We start from the raw sequence: 9,367 nt of genomic DNA, 5'->3' as shown, positions 1-9,367 counted from the left end.
TGGTGGAGGAGAGTCTGGGACGGCGTCTCCTGAAGAAGCTCCTCAGCAGCCCGCACTTGAGAGACTCCACCAGGGTGGTCTTCCCAGACCCCGAGTGGCCGAACAGCTTCAGTTTGATCCTCGGCTGCAGGTTCTGGGTGGGTCGCAGTTGCTGGATGAAGAGTCCTCGGTGAGTATCCTGAACACAGTGAAAGGGCCCATTAATCACAGAGACAGAGGAAGGCCCGAGCAAGCGGCGATGCCGAGTCCCAGGGCTCCAAACCCCGGACTGCAGCTTCCCAGCCTGCAAAATTTACCCCTTTTGTTCTGACCCTAGTGCTTGTTTAAAAATTCATGTGAAATGCACATAACATACAGTTCACTACTTTAACCGCTTTAAAGTGTACCGTTCAGAGTCTTTTAGAACGTTTACAATGCTGTGCCGCCACCACCAGAGCATTTCAGCACCCCAGAAAGAGCTGCAGCACTCATTAGCAGTCACTTCACACTCCCCTCTCTGCCCAGCCCCTGGCAACCACCCATCTGCTCTCTCTCTCCACAGATCTGTTGATTTCCATTGCATTTGATGCATAATGAACTGGGTGGAGCAATTCCTGTGAAACAGGGTCAGCCCTGTGAGACTGGCCAGGGGCACTTGGTCCTCTCCATGAGGGGGCGTCTGTGTACTTTATGACATTGTGATGATAAGAAGAGAGGCATCACTAGGTACAAAGCTAAATGAGGAGGAGGGGCCTGGGGGACACAATAACCTTTCCACTTTCTTCTTTCTCAGTCCTACAGGGAGAAGCAGGAGTCTCCCCAATGCAGGATAATTCACTCCCTCATTCATTCATTCATCAGCAAACATTTATTGTCAGCCTCCCATGTGCTAAGTACAGTGCTGACAAGTGGAAGGTCTAGACTCGCCTCAGATGCATGGTCTTGGGGAGACACAGACATGTGAACACTCTGACATTAAATATAACAATGAGAGCTTTGGATGGAATAGTGCTGGCAAGATGCTCTTTGCACCCAGAACACCTGCCTCAAGTTCTACATAGTGAAACATTGATCCGGCCATCCTGGAAAATTCAGAATTTTAGATATTCACTGCAAGAACCTGGCACAGATTCCTGGAGGTAAAACTCACGAAAATTATGAACACCCCTCTATGACTAGAACCCCCTCGAGTTTTAGCTCAGACCTCTTTGTGCCTCCAGCAGTTTTTCAGCTTGTTTAATTTTCCTGCCCTGGAGCTGAACCTCAGGGAGGTATTTGCTCATGGATTTCTGCACTTATAAGTTGTGATGCTCTGTGTTCGCCTTTCTGTCTCTCCAACTCTGGAGGTAGAGGTTTCCCCTGTGACCATAATTCCCAGACAATCTAGGATGAGTTGTGGAATTTTGAGTTTGTTCAGATTTCTATTTGTCAGGACATATGGACAACTTCCAAGCTCCGAACATGTTGAACTGGAAATCAGAAACACCATTATAATTTATAAGCACAGAATTAAGATCCCAAAAGTGTTTGCTCTTTGCTGCTTCCATTTTAGTTTCCATGAGTGTTGTGTCATTAGCAGTCTATATCTTTTTCTGAATGTGGAAGAAGAGGAAAGGGTATAGAAATTAGAGGAAAGGACAATTCTTTTAATATCTCAGCATCCTGCCCCACTGTTGGGATATGGGGTGTGTGGGGTGGGTCAGTCTTGACGGAGAGGTAAAAAGAACAAATGTTCTAGAATTCTGACCAGACCTATTTGCCTCTTCACCAAAGTAGTCTTATTAGAACATTGTCTCTTATTATAATCCTTTGATGTCCACCTCTCCTTTAGCTCTATAGCAAAGTTGTCTCCCTGTTTCTCTTGGCAGCAGCCCATGATTTTGTGCCACTAGGCCCACAGCTCTCAGAGAAGGGTACTCTGTGTTACCGAGGCTTGGATGGATGACGCCGGAAGGCAATGGGCCAGTGGCAGTTCCTTAGTGTGTGCTGTGTGAATGGAATGGCCGAGGAATATCAGTGTGAATCTCAGGAGGATAAATCCCCCAAACTGGAGATTCGCCTTTAATCATGCTAAAGACGGTTCATTTCCCCTCCCCGTCCTTCTTTTTTACCAATTCTTTAATTTTTTTAATGATATACTTCTGAATCTGTTACCTCATGGATATTATAAAAGCTAGTTATTTTTTAAAAGCTGAAATGATACAGTGAAAGGAAAACTGCCCCATTTCACCCTCCCAGGTATAGGACAAGTATGAAATCTTGAAATTCTGCTCAGAGGGCTCTTGCACAGGTTCTCCCCTGACTCCCAGAGAGCACTGAGTCCCTGTGTTTTGCTCTGATTGTCCTCTCTGCTCCGTTTTTAGAGCCATCATCATGCTGCAGTGGCACTTGGATGAGTTTCATGCCTTCATTTGCTAGATCTCCAGCAGTAATATGAATTCCACATGGAGGGATTGTGATGATTTGCCTTATTCTTATGTTCACAGACCCAGCACAGTGATATCATGTTGAAGGTGGCCAATATACTTGTTGAAAAAATAAATGAAAAAAAATAAATAAATAAAACAACCTTAGCTATGGGAACTATGAAATTTTTTAATGTAGTACTGGAGAAAAGATACCATGGAGTAGCTCTTGGCAATACTTTTACCTTTTAACTTCTTTACAAAAAGAGATGATAGTGAATATTTGTGAAATTCCGCGTTTAAAGCAACTTGTCTATAGCCATGTCACCCTGAACATGCCTAACCTCTTCTGATCTCGGAAGCTAAGCAGGGTTGGGCCTGGTTAGTACTTGGATGGGAGACCACCTAGGAATACCAGGTGCTGTAGGCGTCTAAAAAAGAAAATTAATTAAATAAATAAATATATATATATATAAAGTGAAGCAACTTTACTAATATTTGCTCTTTAAAATACAAAAAGTTATTTTTTTGTTTTGTTTTGTAGATCTCTATGTCAGTCTAAAGGGAAATGAGTTTTGAAAACAAAATCCCTTTTAATATCTATACAGAAACACCCAAATGTAGCCTAATTACCATTAATGTTTTCTTCTATCATAAAATGTTGGAACAAACAGGAAGCTTAAAATTGTAACTACATTTTGGTGATAATGATAGAAATACATGTGCTGCTTTGAATGGAGATTTCCTAACTATTCTGAGTCCTTTCCCTCCCCTAAAATGATACTCAAGGTTGTAACTAAATTTCCATTATAATATTCTGAATCACTTGCTTCCTTTGCAATTTAAACGTGATGAAAATTATGAAGCTATGTGGAATATAGAAAGTACTGATAGTGAGTTTATGCTACTGACATGACTTATGTAGTAATCAAATTTGTTTTCTGCTTTATTTATTTCATGTCTACTGGCTTCTTTTAAAACTTTTATGAGATGCAGTTTGGAAGTTTTCACAAGTGTAAATAAATATAAATGTCCTTGAAAGTTACAGAATCTTCCAATATCTGTTCAATAATCTAGACATCTGAGAGGTCTTCATACTTTCATTCATATCAGCACCTAGATATTTTCTTAGAGTCTTGGGCTGAATTTCCAAGATTCTGTAGACAGCAGTCTGAGCTAGCCTCTCATGGTGAAGCAAGGTGACAGTCACAAAGAAATCTTTCCTAGTGGATTTTCAGAGACCGAATGTGGCAGATTGCATTTTCTAAAGATGGCAACAAACATATCTTCCATCCCACATACCTTTCTGCTAAGTGACCTCACCACTCCTATTACGAGGTAGACTCATAGCCCCTTCTGGAACTTGGGCTCTCTCTGGTGACGTGCTTCAAGCAGAGGTTTCACTGGGGACTGAGGCCAGGTCATAAGAAGCCTTGCAGTTCCTCATTGGGTGTTCTGGAACACTGTATCTTGGGATATTGCTCTCAGAGCCAGTCTTCATGCTATGAGAGCCCAAGCCAGAGACCTTGTAGATGCTCTGGTCAGCAGCCCAGGCTGAAAGCCCAGCCCATACCAGCATCTAGGACAGCCATGTGAGTGAGTACCTTGTATATCAGCCCAGTCAAAGCTGCAGATGATTCCATCACACATGAGAGACTTCCAAAAGAAAACCATGCAGATAAGTCCAGTCAGGAAATCGAAAAGGTGGGCTTTTTAAGCTATGTTTCTGGGAGTTTGTTTTACAGTAATAGATAACTAAAAATGTCAGTCACACTGCACTCCCCAAGTGGTTCCCCTGTGTCCTCAAAACCCACGTGTGGACCCAGCCCCATGTCCTACAGTCAACTCAATCACTTCTCACCTTCTTTTAATACAGTTTCTCCTTTCTCAGGAGTTTTGACCCACAAGTCTCTGCTCAGACCCTGTTATCCTGTCTTTTTGACTGGCTCCTCTGGATTCATATCAGACTTCTCTTCCTCCTGGTGTTCTCAGCTACCTCCCTCTCCCAACAGCACCAGCCGCTTCTTGAGGTTGAGACTGTCTCTCGCACAAGGTGATGACTAGGACACAGTGGATGCTACATCAATATGGTTGTTTCAATATAGATCACAACCAGCAGAAGGGATTCAGCTCGGGAGCTTCCCAAATCTTCCTGAGGCTGCACTAGATAGTACTATCACAAAACCCACAGAATTTCACCCAAAAGACATTTGTCATTTTGGGTCAAAAAGTTATGATATTTAAGCACCTATGAGGGAAGGCCACATTGAGGGTCCAGCACGGCATGTGATCCAGTACAGACTGGCTCGACTAGAGGCTGCTGGAGGCCCGTGGGCTGAGAACCCAGTCGTCCTCCACCTCATGTCCTCATAAGGAATTACAGCGTCTATTAACTAAATATTTCTACCTACTCTTTATAGTTCCTTGAATGGGAACATGTGGATTTTAAACACACAAAGAACAAATGGAAGTATGTGCTTCTTTAGCCTGACCAATGTAGGGATTTTTTAAATTTTTACGTTTATTTGAGCCAAACTGACTACATATGCCAGGAAGCAAGATCTTAAATGCTCCCTTTAAAAAATATATATATATATTCAGGATTAGGTTAATAAGAGTAAATTAGGACTAAGACTATCACTTTTAATTCTCTCTCAGGTACCTCCTACCTCTGAGGCCACAACACTATTTTTGAAGCCAAGACTTCTATCCAGGAGTTTATCCTTCATCCCTTATGGACCCAAAGACATTCTTGGCAATCCACCATGTCTAGTCCCTCCTTGACAGCAAAGCAGCCAGGTGGTCTTCACTAGCAGTTGGAGAAGATGCACCAGAAACTGGTTCTATGACATTTATCCTATAACTCAGCTGGGTGATAACCATCTTGGATCAAATGATCATGATTTTTAAGGCCCTTTTCTAGTCTGGTAATCCTATGTATATGTGCTCTCTTTTCTAAAATGTGAATTTTTTCCCTATTAAAATAATTGACCTTTGTACTTATATATCATTTGTCAAATTTTGCTCCATTCAAGGATTGGGTCAAACACAGCCAATGGGCAACTGGTATAAGGTCTGTATACTTATAATTTCAATAGCCAGAAGGCCACCAGCCTTTCTCCTAATGGACCACTGGTACACATTCAGTTATGTCTTTAGAACCCAATTACTTTTTCTTTTCACAGAAAGTTAATGTATTAAAGACAGAAAGAATACCACCTCTGCATACAAAATTAAGTTTTATTTTAAAAAATAAAACTTTTTACATGCTCTTGAAACATGAAATTTTAAAATTATTAGGAAGTCGATCATACAAAGCTATTTACAGCAGTAATTAAAGAAGTGGTAACATTTTACCAAGATAAAATTTCACAGAATTCAAATCACAACTTGGATATTCAATGATTCAATTGTTTTATCCCCCACAATAAGGAGTGGTCAATTTTAAGACAAAATTTCTCCTCTGGATATCCTGTTCTCAATAAAATCTTTCTTTATTACCATCATCTCATGCAATAAGATAGCTGGCCGAGGTGGCAATTCCACAGTAGTTGTTCCAGTCTTTGGCCATCGCTATGTAGCCATTCTCACCCCAAGCTCTACCCCAGCTCAAAGAAGAGGGGATTTTCCATTTTATACAAAGAATCAAACACATTTAACTTTATTAATAATGACAATTGCTACTTAAACAGTGCACCAGAAGTTCAGACATATTCAGAAAGAATCAGGGAAGGCAGTTCTTGTTCTTGGTTGAGTTCTAAACTTGCATATAACTTTTATCCCCAAACCTTTCACAGAATTGTGAAATTGGAGAAAGAAAAAGGATTCTCTTGGGGTCAGATGTGTTTCAGAATTAAGAACATTTTTGAATTTAGAAATGTAATGGTACAAAAACTATATCCATACTCCAGCAAGCTGAGACAGAATCTTAATGTTATATAATCAAACATTCGTATGTCTGTGTTTACCCTAAGCGGGATAAAGATGTCTGGGATTTCAGAAGTGTGCTCAAGGGTTTGAGGACCTGTATCCAAATACTGATTCCAAAAAGGATTCCCTTCTCAATTTCACATATAAGTATTTTTGGCAGTTTATACCTGTTCTTGACGATCCAGTATTTATTGTTATCTGATTCTGCTCTTTCAATGCCATAGCCAGCCACCAGAACACCGTGATCCAGGTCTTTGCTGCTGCACTCTGGATCATAATAAGTGCCTGGAAAAGTAAAATTCAATATGGGGTGCGGGCCTCCAAGTGACATGTGGCAGTAACCCAGCATATCAATGACAGTAAGGGAGGCTTCTTAAAATTTAGTTAAATGACATAAATCAAAATAAGATTTGAAAACAAGATTTCTTTTTATACCTAGGCTAGGGATTTAGGCCCTCATCTGATACTAGCAGAAATATAAATTGGCACAATCTCTTCTGTAAATAACGTGTCAAGAGGAATAAAGACACTATTGGAAGCATGTCATTATATTTTTGGGATGTCAGTCTAAGGAAATAGCACTGAACACAGAATTACTTGAGCTGATGGGTCTTTCCAGCTTTAATTACGATAGTAAAGTTCTTTGGAAAAATTTAAAGGTCTAACAATTAGAAGTAAGTAAATTAGGCTATACCAATCAAATTATGAAGCCATTTAAATAATTTAAATATACTCACAAAGTGTTAAAATTATGGGATATGGTTCAAGTAATGTCAAATGGAAACATCAGGAAGAAATAATACACAATGAATAACTATGTTAAATCCACAGACTCAGAAATTCTCCATTATATTCTACAAACCAAAAAGTCAATCTTGCTGTATGTCATGGTGGTTTTCCAATTGTTCTGCCTTAATTTCCACATAGTCAAAAGCTTACCTTTTTCACAGAATTGGAAGCTATAACGGCTTGCATCTACAGCAGCAGAGATAGGCCCCATAGTTGCCACTGCCTTCATAAGAGACCTGTCCTGCTGATGGATGTCCATGAAGCCAGTATCGCTGGCAACAAATTCCCTGGGCTTGTATTTGTAAGATTCAACCTTTCAAAGATAAAGGAGAAGAGATTTGATTACTCCCATCCATTTCCTGGGGAACATGAATTTAAGACAGTTTTCAGCTTCATGACTTCCAAGTTAAGTTTGTTATAAAGCATCCCAGGAAATGAAATGCTATTGGTTGCTTTGAAATTGAAAAATTAACTAGTTTTTCAATGAGACACTTGGTCTACCCATCTATAAATGTTTCACTCTGGAGAAATCTGTACTATATATAGAATGGTATGTATATATCCACATAACATAGAAATAAAAACTGTTATACACTTGGTTATGTGCTTGCTTTGGCAGCACATAAACTAAAATTGGAACCGTAACCATCCAAACAGAGAACTATTCAAGGCTAACACATTTTAATGAAAAGTCTGACAGTTTCATATACAGACTCTAGAATCTAATATGTAAATTCTAAATATGCTATCTGTTTGCTCTAAAATTTTTAACTTTCAAAAGCAGAGCTGGAATGATACAAAGATAAGGATTTTTTTTTTTTTTTTTTTTTTACCACCTTGCATGATATGGATAGGATTCCTCTGAGGCCTGGAAGGCATTACCCATTAGGCCCCCATTGCAGCCCTCATTGCCTTGAGCCTGAGAGCAGTCCACAAGGTTCTGCTCACTCAGTGAAATAAGTTTGCCAGTTTTCCGGAACATCTGTCCTTCAAGGGCACCAGTTGCACTAAAAGCCCAAAAAGAACCACAGTGACCTTGAAAACGAAATTAAAAATCTCTCAGTCTGCAAAACATATGGCCAGAATTTGACAACAGCCAATATATGTGAAAACTCTTTAAAAATAGCGAACTGAATATTGTTCCACAGTTTACCAAAGCAAGGATGCCAACTCTTTACAGCTTTACTCTTGGAGAAAGATCTGCTGAATATTGTCATACCTGATCCTTCACAGGAATTACATAGCCTTCTTCTCTCCAGTCTATAGATGGAGGGATCTCAGCAAAGAGAGGTTCCCAGAACACTTTCTCTTTCTGGTTTTGAAGGCCGTTCATCACCTGCCTGAATTCTTCATTGGTCTTCAAGGAAAAGGAAATAGAATGTTGAAAAGCAAGAGATTATTTTGGTATGGTACTGAGAGGAAACACAAGTTAAGCCTCCCATGACACACTCACCATGTCACCAAAGGCATTCATTGCCATGGTGAAGCTCTGTTTCCCTTGGTTGTATTCCTGGTTGTGCAAGTCAATCATTTTCATATTCTTCTCCCATCCTGCTCTCCTCCATTTTTCTTCATTCTAGAGGCAAATATATAACCTATCCTTTTTAGTTCTATTTAAGACCAATTCACCTTCACCAAGTGGATTTGCAGATGGAAAGGAAGATAAACTATGACCAGGAAAGGGTTATACTTCTGGGACCTGTTCTCCAGCGCCCACACAGCAGGGACACAAACCAGAAATGTACATTTTTGTCTTTTTTTGTCACATAAAAATGTTGTCGAAAATACCTTCTAGAAAAAAATATCATTATTACCTCATGTCCCTTCCCACATCATCTTTTTCTATGCATATTTTGAATTATTTTGATAAAAATGGAGTTCCACGTGAACTTGTAAACTGCTGATTTTGTGCCTGGAGGAATGGCTCCAGTGTTCAAGTGCTCCTCCTGCAAAGCTGAGCACTCTGCAAGGAGGTGGTGGCCGGGCCATGAAGACAAGGGGTAAGAACACTGTTTCTGTTGGTTTGCCATTTTTCTACTGTTTTAATGCAGACGTAGCAATAACATAAAGTTTTAAAATAGAATGTTCTATAAATTTGGATTATGTCTATTTGGTCTAATGTGTCATTTAAGGTCAATATTTCCTTGTTACCACTCTGTTTGGATGATCTATCCATTTCTGTTATTGGGATATTCAAGACCCTATTATAATTATATTTTGTGTCAGTTTCTCCCTTAAGGTCTGTTAGTAATTGCTCTCTCTCT

The 9,367-nt window shown here is 39.8% G+C and overlaps 1 pseudogene; it reads left to right on the top strand.

Annotated features, from left to right (window-relative positions):
* The first annotated feature begins 2,695 nt into the window (after positions 1–2,695).
* On the top strand, positions 2,696–2,814 carry LOC112483152 (annotated as a pseudogene).
* The last annotated feature ends 6,553 nt before the right edge of the window (positions 2,815–9,367 follow it).

This window comes from Pteropus alecto, unplaced genomic scaffold (genome assembly GCF_000325575.1).
Source record: "Pteropus alecto unplaced genomic scaffold, ASM32557v1 scaffold206, whole genome shotgun sequence".
NCBI lineage: Eukaryota > Metazoa > Chordata > Mammalia > Chiroptera > Pteropodidae > Pteropus > Pteropus alecto.
This window is presented reverse-complemented; position numbering and strand designations above follow the sequence as displayed.